Source organism: Gasterosteus aculeatus, chromosome 1, assembly GCF_964276395.1.
Source record: "Gasterosteus aculeatus chromosome 1, fGasAcu3.hap1.1, whole genome shotgun sequence".
In the NCBI taxonomy this organism is placed as follows: domain Eukaryota; kingdom Metazoa; phylum Chordata; class Actinopteri; order Perciformes; family Gasterosteidae; genus Gasterosteus; species Gasterosteus aculeatus.
The window spans coordinates 5,392,997-5,411,225 of NC_135688.1; the positions used below are offsets into that span (position 1 = coordinate 5,392,997).

General features: G+C 44.7%; 1 long non-coding RNA gene across 1 annotated transcript; it reads right to left on the reverse strand.

The window, feature by feature from the left end:
- Positions 1-10,163: 10,163 nt before the first annotated feature.
- LOC144411607 (uncharacterized) lies at positions 10,164-18,182 on the reverse strand. Its single transcript, XR_013468811.1, has 2 exons — positions 18,051-18,182; positions 10,164-17,535 (listed from the first exon to the last, which is right to left on the reverse strand). It is a non-coding gene; the product is annotated as an uncharacterized LOC144411607 (long non-coding RNA).
- Positions 18,183-18,229: the final 47 nt, after the last annotated feature.

An 18,229-nucleotide genomic window follows, 5' to 3' on the forward strand; every position in this document is an offset into this window, starting at 1 on the left:
CATCCGTTTTGGCGCTCTCCACAGGAGGACAAGGACACGACACGCTCCATCATTCAACAGTCAGTTCGCTAAATAAAACCCCATATTTTCTCCCTTTTCTCCTTTATGTATTTGTGATTTTTGTTGTTTATAATTTGTATCCGTTTTATTCGGTCAATCCAAAAACCTGGCCTCTAACATGTACATGTTTGCACATTGGATGATTGTTTTACCTTTGTGGTCCTTTATTCCGTTTTGTATTTCCGTATGAGCAACGAACCTTAGGCCCTGACATAATTGCAAATTGACTCTATTGCAAATTTTTTTTCCTTTTTTTTTCCTTTAAGAAAGTGAGAAGCACCACCTGCTAGTTTATGCAAGACTCAGTATTTTGAAACTTTTCAATCCAGCACTTCAATGACAAAATCCTAAATCATGATACGCCGATATGCAAAATCCTATTTTTGTGATGGTTTGAAGAGAACACGTTAGACAAAAGCATGTGTTTGCAGGATTCACATTTCGCCCACTAGAGGTCAACATCTACACGTCTGTAGTGTCAGTTTAGGTTTTCCAGCCGACGCTTCCTTAGTTCCTGGTGCACAATTAGATCTGCAGGTTGTAAATCAAAAAGATTATGAACAATAAGGAAACAAACTGTCATGGCCAACTTACAGTGCCGGAGAAAAACACATTTTCTTTTGATGTTTTAGCATTTTGTGAAAAGAGTAGTCACAGTGTAGAGAGGTGGATATGATTCAGGAGGAAGATATTTGAGTTACAGAAAATAAGCTAACATTTCAGGATGATTGGAGAGAATTGTTGTAGACTAAAGCAACGAGTGCAGACCATCTCTAAAAATAAAACAACTAAATAAAATCTCCATAAACAGTAATGAGACTTGTCTCCACCCAACAGGCCCACGTGCCTCATGCCTGCTGTGGAACGTCTGCTTTTAAGTGCACACAGATATTCCAGGTGCTATTTAAAGCTCCTCCTCCACACATCCTCATCTGACAAACATGCAACACTCTGCGCTGTGCATGAGAGTGTGACCATGCAGATGCATGTCCCATTAGGGGAGCCAGCGCATCGGCAAGAGTTCCCCTCTCTGCCTTATCTCGTCCTCAAAGCCTATCACGTGCCCGCCGCCGGAGACATCTCAGGACCACGGAACAAAGCAGAGATAGAAGATATTTTTGCCATCTGCTGCCGCTGCAGTGCTTGACCGCCTGCTGAGCTGTCCGCTTTCTCTTTCTCTCTGTGCGTGACACTGAGTGCATGGGTTTACGTGTGTGTGTGTTTGTGTGTGTGTGTGTGTTTCCCCCCCCTCCATTCCTTGTTGGCTGTTGATGGTCAGTATGTCTGTTTACCCCTGTGGTTATGTCTCTGGTACGAGACACACAGGTAAGCTGGCACAAAAGAGAGAGAGGGAGCGAGAGAGAGAGGGATCAGCAGCCTTTCCTGGCATCGTGTTGGCAGTCCTTTCGGCATCACCTCCTCCCCCTCTCTCCTCCTTGTCTCCTTCATGCACCCCTGAAGTGCACGGTTAATCACTAAGCTCTATCCCCATTTAAAGACATGGACATCACGCAAACCAGCCTGTCTGCATTGCATTCCAACACACAAACACACACACACTGGCACATAGTGGACGGCTCCAGGACACAACTGGTGTGTTTTATCTCACACGATCGTACCCTTAGGAGCCTTTATGACAGATCACTTATCATAGTGACAAATTATTCTTGAGTTATCTCATCTCACCTGCCCAAAGCTAATCCATTGTAGGCCTACATCTCTAAGGTGTGTGTGTGTGGTGTCTAAAGATAGTACTATTGAGCCACTGGCAGTCCAAGGCTACGGTATGAGATCAACGTGAATATCTTAGCACGTTTCATTCAGCCGTTTGTTTCTGAGCTCCAGTTTCACAAACTCTCAGGCAGGAATCGGATGAAGAGAGCATGACGACGTTCATTTAAGTAAGTCCTTATTGGATTCAAAGAGTTGACTTAAACAAGAGTGGTTACTGAATTAAGTTGTTTTCCACAGCGTTGGATGTCATGGAAGTATGACTGAGCAGTCCTGTGGTCTCACAACATCCTGTGGCCTCTGATGGTCCAAAGAGGAACACCATTTATTAATCTTTTACATCTGACATGTGGTATGAGTCCTGAGTCTCAGAGAGAGATTTTATAGATATTTTCCTTTTCCTCGAAAAGCGCTTTGCAGTTTCTTTTATGCGATTCCAGAGAAAGGAGCGAGCCACAACGTAGTTCTGTTGTGGAAGCTGCAGCTGAAGATGTGTTCAAGCATGTGACTCTAGTGAACTGAAAAGATATATAAAACCAACAATTCTCAGAGCTAAAACTGGTTCTCTATTTCACTTTCCCAACCAATCAAAGAAAAGAGTCAATAATAGAGGAAGCAATTGTTAGCTGCCACATTGTTTATTTTTTAACCTCCTCTATCTAATATACACTGAGCATGTCTGTAGCAAATCCTGAAACGTTCATACAAATAGTGGGCAGAAGATGTTTTTGTTTTTTTAACCCTTTGGTAAACAGTTGATGAGCAGTTACTCATAAGTTTATTTTGCCTGTTTGTAAAGTCAGTCAGTCTGGTTTGTTTGCTTTTGTTTTTTGGTATTGCATGGGTGTAAAAGCTGTATTTCCCCTTTCTTAGGAGGATAATAATGGAGGATTGTGTTCTGGATCTACTGGTCCGAATATAATTTAGTAGTAGTAGTGCCTTAATCTTGCATTCTCTCAACTGACCAGGCTGTGAAATGAAATCTGATTATATAGAAGTCTACGAGAAAATTACCTTACTATTTTCTTGATTTCTTACCTCAGTATAGTCTGTAAGCACAACTTAATCACTAGTTTCAGGCCTTCTTTCATTCACCAGTATTTGTGTTTGGTAAACTTCCACAGCGTTGTACCTTCAGAAAAGTGTCCCTGTTTTAATCCTACAACGTTAACCCTTTAACGGTGAATAGCCAGTTCATAAAAAGGGATTGTAACGTTGCCTGAATTTCCTTATTTTGTAATCAATTGCAGTGCTGGTTACAAAAATCAAAAACCGCGACAACAAAAAACTTTAAAGTTTGAAACTTCAAACTTCAAAAGCGCAGTCTACAAACTACTTGATAAGATCATGGCGACTACATCCAAATCTTAGACATAGTCTCCAGACAAATGCGAAAGAAGGAGGAAACGTGCAAAGGGGACAGAGCCGTGAAATGCATCCCTGAGTCATGGTGACAGGTGAATGGAGAGGCTGTAAAATGAACGGATCAGACCTGAGGAGGCCAGACGGACAGAAGCACCTACGTGACGGCACTGGAGGCGCCGTGCAACAGTTTCAGGGCTCTGGTGACATCTCCTGTGTCGTATCTCGCATTCGTCAAGGCAGGGATTGTGTTCCTCCAACGCTAATATGAACCCAGCACCTCCACCCCCGCCCTTTCCACATACATTTGCATCAAATGGTTGCGTGTGCTTCTCCACTCCTATCTCCGTCATGTCCTGTGATTTATGATCCCCCTTCGGCCAACAGGCGCGGAGCAGAACGTGATCCGGTGGAGCTGGAGGGATGGAAGGATAAAGGTGATGGGTGGGGATCCCTCAGAGAGTTGAAGGGAAGAAAAGGAGAGAAATATTTGTCTTTTGAAAGGACGCCAGACATGTGTTTACACTTTCTTCCCACTTTCACCATCAATAGTTTCCTCACCCTCGGGGGTTGTGCGCTTGCACGTGAACCTGTGTGCGACCACATGACTGTGTGTACGCGTGAGAGACAGTCGGCGAACTTTGATCTATTTCTGTTTTTTTTATTTGTTTGTTTTTCTCTTTTGAATATGACATTTTAAAATATACCTATCCTGATAACTCAAAACGAAGTCAAAACTTCAGTTCGTCTTTTTGTGACCAGACTTTTGAAGACCATTTAAGCTCATTTCTGGAAAATCCCTATCAGCAAAACAACAGGAAGTTCGATCTATCTGTTTCCCAATTGTTGATGACCACGGCGGCGTTTGAGTCACGCTGTAGGTGTGGCGGCGTAGATAAACATTACTTATCAGGTCAGCTGGACCCAGGCGTTCGGTTTCTTAACTATCTGCGATGACACGGTCTCGGCTTCCACGGGCAGAGTTATGGTGACCCTCCAGGCAGAGCTCGGTCCCAAAACAAATGCCGCCGCGGTTCGTTCCCTCACAGCAACAAACCCCACATTTCCCAGTGTGTTCAAAGAAAAACAAACAGATAAGATTGTGCAGCTCGGAGTAAATGTGTAGATGCAGGCAGAGTGCACTGCGGGGTTGTCGGATGCCGAAGCTGTTGAATGAATTAGGTCGGATCTAACGATGGGATTGCTGTGCACAGGTCATTGTGTGTGTGTGTGTGTTTAGTCAATATGCATGCATAGGAAGGCTAACCTCCTGCCACACTCGTCCAAGAAAGCACAGAGAGAGCAGAAGATGTTGATATTTCGGCAGTGTAGCGAAGCTGCTGTTGCATCTGCATCTGAAAGGTCACCACGGTGGAGCCCAGTGTGTGTGTGTGCCATCATGGAAACGTGTGTGTGTGTGTGTGTGTCCGTGCCTGCCAAAAGCAATGTGTTTAATGTAATCATCAATTCTGTGTGAAAAGAGCAGAGCTGTAAACAAAGACGCTGGAAGTGTTGGGCATAGCGCAAACAGAGTAGCAGGAGTTCGCCACCCCCCCCGCCCCCCTCTCTCTCCCTCAATAATACACCCGCACACACACATTCACACACATACATTCACACACTCTCTCTTGCTGGTGCTACAGGATCAAACTCTACGGAAGGGTTACAACACTCTGCTGCTTCTGTCTTCAGAAGTTGGATCTTTGTGGTCGATGCGGAGACGTCCGACTCAGCCGAGTGCGGCGCAAACACACAAAAGTGCAAACTCGTCCAAAACTGTCCTATTTTCGCTGCGTTGTCATAAAGCAACGGTTACTGCCTAATGGTTCACACGCTACAAACAAAACTTGTGTTTGTGGGTCAGGTGGTCGCGAACAGTTATTTACACATCCAGAAGACACTAAAGACACCTGTTTTTACGGTAAACAAACACATGTGAGATCCAAGGGATGTTAACTGCCAGCTCGGGTGTGCCTGAGGACGTTGGTGAGAGAGTTTGGCAGTTGATCCGCCGTCGTGGAGGCAGCTCCAAGGAGCCATGGCCAAAAATGTGCTCAGCGTCTGCCTGACATAGCTGTGACCCGAGTCCGCTCTGTTGTCTGGCAAGCTAAGTACTTAAACTAAGCCTGGTGGCTACGGGTCGCTCGTTGATCCTCACCGGAACAATGCAGATTCCAGCCCGGTCGTGTAACCAAAGACCAGCTGCTCACAGTCTCAGAGATGATACACAGATAATGAGAGCTTAGCTAATTGTGTCCGCGGGTTTTATAGATTTGTAAAAGGCAACGAGAGAAGAGTATGCGCGGCGTGAGCAGAGCCGAGAGTTTAGCCTCTACGCACGTAGCGCGAGAGCTGCATTCATGGCAGCCGGTCCAGCTTTCGTTAAGCTGGGAGTCAGATGTGCTCTTCGGGATGTTCGCGGATGACATATCAAGATGCCAGAAAGTTCTGGAAAGTGTCCAGTCTAATAACAACACAGCGCCGTCCCTGTTGTTTGCGGGTCAAATCGTCCATTTTGGAATCATTGATTGCCGCAGCTCCTAAAAGGTCCCAGTCCGAACAAACCGGGAGCCGGCGTTGAAAGGGACCGAATGGGCCCTGTTGTACCTCCAAAGATTAAGCATCTCAAAGCGGTAAATGTTTACTAAGTGACTGCGACACAGCTGTGTGACTTCATACATCCTGCATGTGTGTATACACTAACACATGCCTCTGTGAACATCCCTGGCGTGTTTGTTTGTGTCTTTTTTGACGTGTGCAACTCCCCATATGGGGAGCATGAGGGATCCGACGTTGTGGGTGGAGAACATGTGTGAGATAACAGAAGGAATTCTTCTTGGATATACTGCATGTCTGACCTACTCCACATTAAACCCCCGGGATCAAAGCTGAAGGGAGACTGTCCGGCTCAACTAAAGATAGCGGCGGGTTTTCAAATAGCCAGCAGATTTTTCAAAATGCACTCGTTGTTTGTTGTTTCTTCCCCCGTTTATGTATCCTTTCTACCTCAGGGCCTCACTTTTCATAGGACGATTCATCAACCCAGTTTATGTTCGGTGGCGTAGGGAGAAATATTGTGAGACCTACACACTGCAGGAAATGGGGAAGCTTGTGTCATGAGAGGCTTCGGCTGTCAACGGGGGATTTTCTGAACCGCAATTACAATATTTGTTTCACCTTGTTCCGAATCGTTAATAATACTTCAACCATAATATATTGTAAAATATTTTGCATTTCTAAGAGCTATGAGTCACTTGAATCACACAAACTATCTTCTAACAGATTATGTTGCTCAATTTAATCGATTTCATGTGTTATATTGTTTGTCTATTTAAAGTGTGCTCCTCATTGAGGAAAAAGGAAGTGTGATTCACATAATATTATTTCCTCTGCAGGCTGAAGTCGTCACCGTAGTTCCTGGATCTGTCTGTCCAATCAGTCAGGTCAAAGACAAAGGACATCCAAAAAGGAATTGTGTGCGGAGGCTACCGATGGCCGTTATTAAAAAACCTATTTGCACAATGCTCTGCATGTGTTCATTTTGTATAGCGCAAAATCGCAAATTACAAATTTGCCTCAGAGGGCTTTGCAGTCTGTACACATGCGACACCCTCCGTCCCGAAACCCTCACATCAGCACAGGAAAAAAGAAATGTATGCATGTGAAGACTGTGAAGTACTTTGTTTGCTGGTGTCACTTTGATCACATGTTCAAGGTGCACGTGTGAGATAATGTCCAATTCCCCGTGAGAGGTTGGCATGCTCGCATGAGAGAGTGTGAATGCGTGCGTGTGTTTGTGTGCCACGAGGCACGGCGCCAAGGTCTTATGAGGAGGTTGCTCTGCGTGCTCGCATGGCGGGGGGGAGTAGAATGAACGGCGTAGCGAACGGGATGTTAAATGAGGAGTGGACGAGGTGGGTGAGTGCTAGTGTGTGTGTGTTTACATGCGTGAACTGCTGTCCTAATGAAATGTGAAAGCCCTCCGAGTCACCTCTGCCCTCCCCCCTGCTGTACTGAATCCCGTCAGCCCCCCCGCAGTCTCTCTCTCTCTCTCGCTCTCTCACTCACACACAGACTGACACACACATTTTCTCTTATTCTCTCTTTCACACATAAACGGACATGCGTGCACAGCTCGTGTTAACATGGAAGCGTTAGCGTGGAAGGAGGTCTCCTCTCTGCGAGGCCGGGCTCTCCCTGGGCACGAGAGTACAGCTGGCAGTTTGGGAGCCTCCAGACACACACACACACACACATGTACATGCATGCAGACAGAGGCATGCCAGGCAGTAGGTCATGAAGCCGCTGGCGTGAAGGATAGACGGGTCTGACACCAGAATAGCAGACAGACTGCCTGACATGCACTGGGAAGCATTATTAGGAAAACAATGGTGTGCAGTCTGACTTTGAGTGTGTGTGTGTGTGTGTGTGTGTGTGAGAGTGTGTGGATAGGTGTGGGTGGAGCAATAATGCACGACATGCCACACAATGTGTGGGACTGAAAGCGTGAATACCAAAAGACCTCCTTGCTGGTGTTTATGTAACATCTTTTTCCTTCATACGCTGCCAAAACCAAAAGAGAAGAGCAAAAAAGATTAATTGGTGTATTCGTCTAGTAGTGACATGTGATTCAGTCAGCGTTTTATGTTATATTAGTTTGCGGGGTCACGGGTTATGTGAAAAAAAAAAGCCTGGTGTGTCCACTGTATCCAACATTAAAGTGAAGGCGCGCGTTTAACTTGAACTAAATTCCACATTCTAACAGCCAAATCATGTAGCAATGCGTCAGGTAGCTTTTCTTAAATTGTAAAGGGAGACAGGCTGTTTAAGATAAAAAGGCCGACATTCTTGTGCAAGTAAAAACAATAGAATATGTTTGGCAGTCGCATCTGACAATTTTCCTTTGCATATTTATAAATCTAAGACACTGCAATACAAGGAGAGCAAAGCTGTCGCTTTCTTCATCACATGCTGAACCTTCTCATGGCACATACAGTCTTTTCTCACAATGTGGTACACACAGCTGTAAAGTGCAAACTGACTAATCCTTCGAATGGATTGTGTGCTATGCCCTATGGACATATGAAAGATTCCACCAAGCTAAGAAAAAAAAATAATTTAATAAGCAAATTTATTTCCACCTCAAAACAAGTGTCATCAACATAAAAGCCCAGTATGTTCATTTTGAGTGGAGACTTTGCCGTCGGGGGCCAGTAAGTTAATGAGAAAAACAAGTGGTGTGCCATGAATAGCAATGACTTGGTTATTTTAAAAGCAAAGCGAGCGAGTGTGTGAAGAAGAGAGCAAGCGTGAGGAATCAGTTCTTTACTATTTCTTGTGAAGTTCGAATGAACCAATCAGGATCAGAGATTCCTGGCATGCCCCTGAAGGTTCTGCGACATTACCCTAAATTTAGTGAGTGACTAGTGCGTTGGGCGGTGGGGGGGGGGAGGGGGGTGGTGGTGGTTGTCGATGATGCAACGTGGCCCAACGTGTGTATTTTTACTGTAATCGACTTAATCGGGTGCGATGACTGATTTTGTTCTCAACTCCTTGATGGATTTAAATGCCACGCGTAGGCAACACAGACACATGGACACGCACACACACGCGTTCCATGCACTTGCAGCTGTGTTCCAGATGTGTCCGTGGTCCTCCGTTGAATCATACTACCAAGACTCATCCGTTGCAGAAAGCCGGTAGCAAGCAGCACATTTTCCATATTACCACCTCCTCCCTCCCCTCGGCGTTAATCCCCCCTCCCTCCCTGTCCGTATCTTCAGTTTCCCTCTCTCACATTTACTCCACTTTATCTGCCTGACTGTTTCATGCTTTATCTATCCGCCGCTCTCCCGCTTCCTCTGGTTTCAATCATGGTTATGGAAATTTAGCCTGTCTGTCAAATATGAAACTCATGCCAGTTAGCTTGGCTTTGTGTGAGGAATGGAAAAAGCAATTGACAGATGACCCGGGCAATAAAACCCTGCAGCACCTCTGCGGTTCATTAATTAACATGTTTTATGTTGTTCATTCAAATCAGGAAAGTAACAATTAGTGTTTTTTCAAGGAGCCACGTACAGTGCTATTTGTCAGCCAGGTGCAGTGAGCTTCTGGTGTCTTTACTGGAAACAGGTCACGTCACGATGACAAGAAAGACTACAGGAAATCACAAGCATGAGGTAAGAAAGTCCTGTACTCAACACCCATTAGCATGAGACATGCTCGTTGTTTTTATCAGCTCAAATATCACATATGGACATAAATGAGTAGCCTACTAACAATCTTCTTATCTAACCCTCAGCCCCGATGAGTGTGTTTCTGTTCCTTCATTGTGTGTGTGTCTGTGTTTAAGAGGAAGAGAGACACAGAGAGTGATGTGTGGTATTTCCATGTGTAAGAAACCGTCCAACTGGTCCACGTTAGTACTGTGTATAATTTCTGGGAAGACTGAATAGGCTCATACCAACATGTTTTCACTACAGACACACATAGTGTGTGTGTGTGTGTGTGTGTGTGTGTGTGTGTGTGTGTCTGTGTGTATGTTCATCCCTTACAGGAACTGTGTCACTCTGATGTATATTCTTTAAATAAGGTGGCGTGTGAAAGCACCAGGCCAGGAGGTGGAGCTAAAGTCTTGATATTTCTCAATCAGGAACACAAATTAGTGCAGCGATATTAATAATTAAATGATAGCTGGCTTCCCGGAGAAAAAAAGACTGTATCTGTGTTTTGCTTCTTTTCAAGAGGAGGTTAGTTAGATCAGGGTTAGATAGCGAGCCGGTACGGGTTTAGAGTCTTGCTCAAGGCTACTTCAGCAGGGAGTGTGTTTATCCACAGAAGGTCATGAACTGGGGATGCAGGACGAGTTGTTGTCCATTATACCCCCCCCTGGTGCCTACACTTCCTGGCCTTTGTGTCATAAAAGTAGAATCATCCTTCGCTTTTGCTTTCTGCTATTCTACTCCCCTTCCGATTCCTCCTCTCCTCTCGTGCCACTGGGCCCTTTTGCCAGGAAATGAGGCGATCGACTGCATTTCAAAACCACGCAGCAACACAAAGGCCACTGCTGTACACCTGCTTCCTCTGGAGAACGTTTGAGGGATAAAGTTCACCACCTTCAGTGTGAGTCAGTTGTCTTACAGCTCACACACAAACAAGCTGGCGCGTTCACGCGGTAAAACAGCCATGCACACACAACTATTACTTCATGTAAGCCTTTAGCTCCTTTAGCCGTAGTTTATTTTGCACCCTTGTTGCATGCAGCTGTGGTTGCTATACAAGCAGGAACACATGCAGAAGATGTACACAATGCTGCTTCTGTGCGTGTGTTTGGAAAAGCCTATGGTGGATCCACGGAGATGCAGGGGAAGCAATAAATGAAAACTCCGTCCTGGCAACAAGCTGTTTTCCTGTCAACATTGCCGTTTCTCTGCATGAGGGTGTATGTGGGAGCATTCAGGCTAAACGGTTTTTCCAGGCAGGAAGTGGTGGATTCTTTCTATCATCCTCCACCACTCCTTCAGTCAACATACTTGAAATCTTGACACCAGCCAACAGGCCTCCAGCTTGCTTTTACGTAGTTATTTTTCTTTTTCTCTCTCAGTTCTTCTGAGGCCTTTGTAAAAGTGTCATTTGAAGTGATGGATGGTCAGCGCGGGAGTAGCACATGGAAACATAATATGACAGGATAAGTAGAATAAAGGGGTATCAAAGATCAGTGGGAGTGGGAGAGACAGACGAGACAGACAGCACAGGAGATGATAACACAGTTTTGGAAGTAAAAAGAAGCTTAAAGCTGCACCAGCGGACACCACAGCCGGTAATACTCACCAGACCCTATGATATGAAGGTTTTTTTCTTTATAAGGGGATGAGAGAAGACCATTCCTTAAATTGAAAGGGCCAGGGCAGCTTTTGGGGACCAAAGATATTTCATGTGATTCATTGCAATCAAAGCTCTGAAACAAAGATGCAGGGATGGGCAGGTAGACCAAACGATTGACACTAAAACCTCTTAAGCCACTGATAGCAGAGTCAATCAATATTAAGATCATCTAGAGAAACAAGGTGTTCGGGAGAGATAAAATGGCTCGTGAGATTAAAGTGGCATTCAACGTCTCTTAAACAGGATTAAACATGTTTCAAACAACCATATAGACGATAACGTGCACGGCTAGTTGTGGTCACATACTGAGCAGCATGGGGCTGATTTCACAGTTTAACGGATGCAACAACTTTAACATGAATAGAGTTGCCAGCACAGCAGCCTTGACCACTTCCTTAACAAAAAGACATCTTTTATGTCCTCTTTTCTCTCCGTTTCCTGGTACCTCAAATTTCTGCGGTCAAAACCTGCACGCCAGGGGCGGTGCTGGTCACCATGGCGACGATGGCACCACTCGGTCGGGTTCATTCCCAGGTCAATGGGCTTTACAGTGTCTTACACACACGCAGTGATGGCTGACTTCAGGCCAGCAAAAGACTACTGACTCAAAAACGGGCTTTAGTTTTATGTCCTCAAATTATATTTTTAATAAAGACATCATAACTGCGTTTTGCCCCTTGGGCAGAAGGACAACATCAGAGTTAGTTTCGCATTCAAAAGCAACTCATCAAAACAACAGGGTATCATGTCAGACTGACAGGGTTCCTGTAGCTTACAAGCAGCCATACAACTCTCCAGGTTAGACATTAAAGTACATCATTCAAATATGAGACTGATTAAAAATATTCAATTTAAAAAACAAACTCTAGCTTTATCTGCAGCTAAAAGGGTTTTTCAATAATAGTAAATCCTTGCACAATAAGCTTGTATAACATGTGTTGCAACCGAACAGTTGAAGGAGAAAGAAAACCAACCCCCCCCCCCCCCCCCCCAGCCACAACCCAACCCCACCCCCCCACCTTACAACCAACACTGACACGCAACCATATCATATGCACACAGAAGTGTTGTTGCAAAAGAGTAGTAACGTCATCTTCTCCAGAAACTATCAGAGGTTTAGAGAGGGGGAGATGGTTCCCGAGGCTCGACGGGGTGAAAGAGCGTCGGGCGGAGAAAGGAAAATAGCAGATCACACCGCTCTGACGGAATGTGACAGCCGCGTCACGCTCGGGTTAAGGTTGGGACGTCAGCTGATGAGGGAAAGGGAAAGGCAACACGCTGTCATGTAAACAGAAACCTAAAGAAATCATTAACTAGCCGTTGGACATGACTGGAAACAGTGATTCTACTTCAAAACACACAGAAACCAAACAAACACAAGCACAGGGTATTGATGGCGTGACCGAGTAAAGATATGAAGGTGAGGTTGATAATGTTGCCACTGACAGTCCATGCAAATAATAACACTTATATTGAGCTTAAGAAGGGGGAAAGAAGGAGATTTAGAGGAGGAGGATATGGAAGGTATCTGAGGCATTCTCCACTCCAAACCTGCTGGGCTGGTTTCTGGGTCATTAAAATTCCTCCTCTGCTCTCCTCATGCACTTGTACTCTCTGAAGCCACAGTTTCTGCCCCAAGCGACATGCTGGCTCATGTCTACCTGCTCGGCCTCACCTCCTTCTCCTGCACCTTCGGTCTCTCTCTCTCTCTCTTATCTCCCCATGCAGGAGCACGCTGCCCTCCCCTGTGAGTCAGAGAAGACACATTTGTCCAGATGTTCCTCTGGCTGCGTTTTGCTTCCCTCTTTGTCACCCTTCCTTTTATTTGCAATAACGTCTCCTTGACGGCCCCCCTCTTTGTCTTTGTCTCCCGTCACTCACCTTCCAAATCTCAGTTTGTTTTTCTCCAGCTCTCACCTTCCTCCCCCCGGTGTGTGCCCACCCGAGCGTGTGAGTCGGCATTCTCTGGGGTGTCACTTGTGCTCAAATCCGAGATGATGAAGCAAACAAAGTAAACGTCAAACCTGCCCAGACTCCTTACCTCTTGTTTGGGTATCCCCTGCCAACAACAAGAACAAGAACAACAGCCATGACCTGAATGAAATATGTTCAGGCAACTGGAGTAGCTAAGCACTTTGAAATGTCACCTACTCAACAGAAAAAAAAACAAGTATCACAAAAACTGCCAAGAGATGCATGTTGAGTCTGCAAATAGCTTCAGTACTTGATGCTAATTGTACACGATGATTGCAGCGATCTGTTTGTGGATCACAGCGGAGGCTGCCATGGTTATTGTGGCCAGAAGAGTTGATGATAACGATACTGTGCCGATATCTATGAGCATGAGGCTATTTTAGCTTAAATGTATCAGAAAAAAAGCACTATAATAAACTAAATAAGAAAGGAGAAATGTACAGTATTAATAATAACACAGCAGTTCCATATGACACCCTAAATCAACTGCAGAAATGAGTCAGCCTGTGCATGTGTGCTGAGTGCAAGTCGACCTAACCGGACATGATGCATTGGAGGCACAGAAATAACTATGAGGCCAATTCATTGATAATATATTAGTAACTTGACCGATCAGCCAAAGAGCAAAGAGTCTTTCCTTCCATTAAACAACCGGTGTGCGATACAGTTCAATCAGTCAACTGTACCGTCCAGAATGGACAACAAATGACCCACTTAACAGACCGTCTACCAACAGCATCTATCACACATGCCGTGTGTGTCTGCTGAAGACACAATACCGTCCCTTTGTATTTCGGCCTGTGTAATCCCCAAAACTGCCCACTGCTCTTTGACAAATGGCAGGCACACAGGACCTGCTCACCCACAGCACACACGAACAACCACACACAAGCTCACACTCCCTCCTGGGCTAATCTCCTACACTGCCCCCCCCCCCCCCCCCTCTAAGAGCCAGAGCCGGCCTTTGATCAGCCTACATTGTCAAGGCACACTGGGTGACCTGAGTGTGTGTGTGTGTGTGTCACTGGGTGTGAGGCAGAGTGGCAGAAGTTTGGAGGGGGTGGGAGGTCCTGTCCTGAAGTGCTGGATATTGTTGCGCTACTTCCTGCCCTCAAAGCCCTGACCCGGGGAAGCACGGCCAAAGAGCCTTTTGTTTAGCTGACCCTCAACCTCTCCTCTGCCCCTCCCCGTCTCCCCCCCCCTCTTTCTTTCTTCTCGACCTCTTCTCCCTCTCTCCTTGAACCTCGTACACTAATGCCAAACTCTTGGAATACATCATCAAAGAGACCACCTAAGCACACGCTCAGACCAACACACTCACTCTCCCTGGCTCTATCTTACACACACAGACACATGCATTCCTGTTATGTTGCCATAGCAGCAGAGATTTTCGGTACCAAGCTTTGAACCTGTATGTTAGTAGGTCATTCTCACCTTTAGGGGTCTACTCAGACGGATGTGATGTGACACTGAGAGGGTTCCTTCTAAAGGTTAATGTATGATTAGAAGCTTGGAGAGTCTTGGAGGCGGCATGCACTACTGAGACATTAGTCTAGAAAAAGGTGAATGAACAAGTCGTTGATCAGCAGCGCGGCGTCTGGGATGATAACTGCAGTCATCTGTCTGTGCGTTAATTAGTCCACCAGTTTGCTCCAGATGGAAATATCTCTGCAACTATTAGATGGATTACAAACCTTCATGGTGGTCAAAGCAAGAATCCTAATGCATTTGTTTACACTCTAGCTTTTAAAACAGCATCATCATCTGCTGAAAACACATTTTCTTTGTTTCATACTGCAAAAACAATGACATCAGCCTCAGCTGCACTTATTGTTTTCTGCTAATGAACAAATGTATAAACTGTTAGACAATATAGCTTCTAAACACCTGCATTTATCATGTTATTGTTACCACGCTAACGTTCGCATTTAGCTCAAGGCACAGCGATGCTTAAGTCTTGCTTAACCTGATGCTGCAGTGAAGACGTTCTTTTGTTGACCAACTGGATTGTTAGCATCGTACTGTACTTATTTTGCAAGTTAGTTTGTTATTTTGCAGAAAAATGAACTCTATGGTCAACAAGCATTTATACTGTACTTCCATGTTTTGTTCAGCGTGATCATATTCACAAATGAACCATTTTTAAGATTTTTGAAGCAAAAGACTCATTTGCTAATCCTCATGCGCAAACATACATGCACTACATGTGTTTTAAGATTCCACTCATTCTACCATCAGACTTGTCAAAGCTTCTTCTAGTTATTTACGGGTATAGACTGTTGTCAGAGAGACACTAAAGTACAGGTGGTCTGTGTGTGTTGTAATCCAGAACGAGAGGATAATGATGTGTTTGTGTCTGGAAAACTGAAACAATAGTGTGCCAACTACTACTAATGAGGGAAGGTGCAATAGATGATGAATGTGTGATGAATTATGTTTGCCACTTCATACTGCACCCGTGATGAGATCCTCATAATGGGTTAGTACCACCAGCACCACAGAGCGTTCCCTACAACAGACCCCTAGCATCCCATTCATTGCTTTTAATTAAGAATCCACCCCCTGTGCCTTTTGGCAAATAACATTCTGCTCCTCATGTGCATATTTATAACAGACTGTTTTCAGTTTGCTTGCTGGTGTTTTCTGTCTCGTTTGCATGTGTGCAAGTGTTACACAATGTACGCAACCGTTTCAACTGTCGGGGATCACCTGAAATAGTTCTGGGTGCTTCATATATCAAAGCCGACCCACAAAAACAATTTATTTTCATGTGTCTTCTTTAGGAAAATGATGCAGAAAAGCGTGAACACAAGTTGGTAGAGGAATAGATTATGTACATTAGGTTTATCTATAGGTACATGCGGGCTACAGGTGGCTCATTAGTGATGCTACCCGTTTCATTCAAAATTCAAAATTCATTCAGATTTTATTTGTTGGCTGTGTAAAAACGCTTCACGTTGCGTGATATTCAAAAGATGTGTGTGGATTTCAATGAATCAATGATTAAAGGATTTTGATTGGAAGCAACAGTGTTTTATTGTAATGTTTTGCCCTTCTACTTTGTCACAATGCCACTGGCCTCTGTTCAAATCTCTTAATATCTTGTTTTATCGTCTTGTTGTTGTGTTCTGGATTAATTAATAACTATAGAACTACCTCTAATATAGTATTATCCAATGCGTTCCCCCCCAGTATCCATGTGGCTATTTCATAGTCTTTCATTTCTGTGGTGTTTCATCTCTAGCACAAAAGAATTACTTGTGAAGCCTTGGCACAGCTCTAAGGTGGTATAAGATGGACACAGAACCAGTTTTAGTCTGAAAGAATGGAACATGCTGTGTCACTGACTCACAAAATAAAGCACCTGCTGTGGGCGTTGGAAGTTACACATATCTGGAACTTTAGTCATAAAAAGTCAATAGTCTCAGTAGTTAACTCACACCGCAATCTGTTTTATCAGTGAAACCTGCCAGTATTCAGATGCATAAAATGTTCACATACTGCATCAAAATTCAAAATGGTACTTGAATGCAGGTTAAGCAGCAACATTTAGTTAAAGAATTGACTGAGGGAAATAACGTGTAAGTAAAGTGTTACGTTCCTCTTGTAAATCCGACACAACACCAAAGCCGAATGAAATTCACGTGATTCAAGAGATTAAATGACTGACAATAATCATACAACAAGACTTTCATCGTCGTCTATGGCACCCACGGGTTCCACAGCCCATCCGACACCAATTACGTCAATAAAATGTTTTTTTTGTCTGCACGCTGTGAAACCATTTTGGGCGTAAAACAGGCGTGTCGAGGCTGAAGGCCCGTCACCAGTGTTAACTGATCTGCCTCCAGTAGTTGTGTCATGTGAACAGATAACGTTCAGAGGGTGCGGCCTGAGACGCGGCCCCTTAACCTGCCAATTAGAAAGACCCACCCGGATGACCTTTGTGCTTTTGGTTTGTCAAATAAGTTCACTGTTACTAGCGTGAAGTTCCTGCTCCTCCGGGCATCTTCCCGGCTGGTTTGATCTTTGACCTCCTTTTTAGGGCGTGAGCAGAAATTCACCCACTCGGATTGAAGCATCAGTACATTTTTACAACGAGGGCTGGATAGTTTTTCCATAATGTTTCCATTATGCTTCATGAAAGCACCTCCCAGATGCCCATCGCGCTACTTGTTCTTTCATGCGTGGAGATCAGCCAGTGACTTCTGCAAGGCAACACGCAGGCTAAAGTTGGCAGGCAAGTGTCTCTTTTATAGGGCGTCCTCTGAGACAAGTCAAAACTTGAACAATAGGACGTCGTTATGCATGTCAGCCAGAGAGGAATGCTGGAGATCCGCCGGTATGCAACCAGGCAATTACTCTCATCTACGTCAGCTCTCCCCTGTCTTCAGCCGCAAGCCTGCAATTTCCCAATTACTAACCCTTGCTGGAACTGCTTTGACAGCACCGCGTTTCCCTGGTCGATGGTTGCAGACGTTTCTGTTCATCTCTGACCTCTTGATCCGCAGCCTGTGGCCTGTACTATGGATAAATAAATACATCAAAAACAGAGATGTGCTTGGTGGCTTGTGCGTGGTGAAATGGTTTGCAGCTGTGGCACACCGCTGTTTTCCCTTTTTCAGCTTTGTCCTTAAAGTTTAGGGGGTTAGTGGGCAGAGATGTTAAAGAGGTGTGGGTGCACGAATATAGAGGGGAGATTAATAGGTAAATCATTTCATCAATAACATATTAGATGTGGTGTTTCCTCCATAGTGGCTCCCACAGGGATCCTCAGCGGGAAATGCGGGGGACTTCAATTTCCTGTTATTTCACTTTCTAGAACAATAGGAATAAATACAAGACTGAGTGTCTCATCCGACTGTTGTTTCCCCATCATGACAGAGACAAACGCTGTACACTGAACCCTAATGGCTTGAATATTTGATTGAGTTTCTGGACGTAGGCGTTCTTATGAGAAACAATTCTAAAAATCTATCTCTAAATCTTGTTGAAGGGGAATAATAGAGCACAGCTTGTGACTGTCACAGCAGGCTTACCTTTAAATCCCCTCCTCTGATGTCACAATGCATGAGGTCATGACACCATCCACACAGCGCATGCAGCATAATGTGCCAGAAGCCCTGAATTGTTTTTAATCCTGACGTATCATATCCGCGGTTGATTTGCATTTTGCGCTTGGAGACGAGCCCTTTCGAAAATGCCTCTCTTTAGAAAC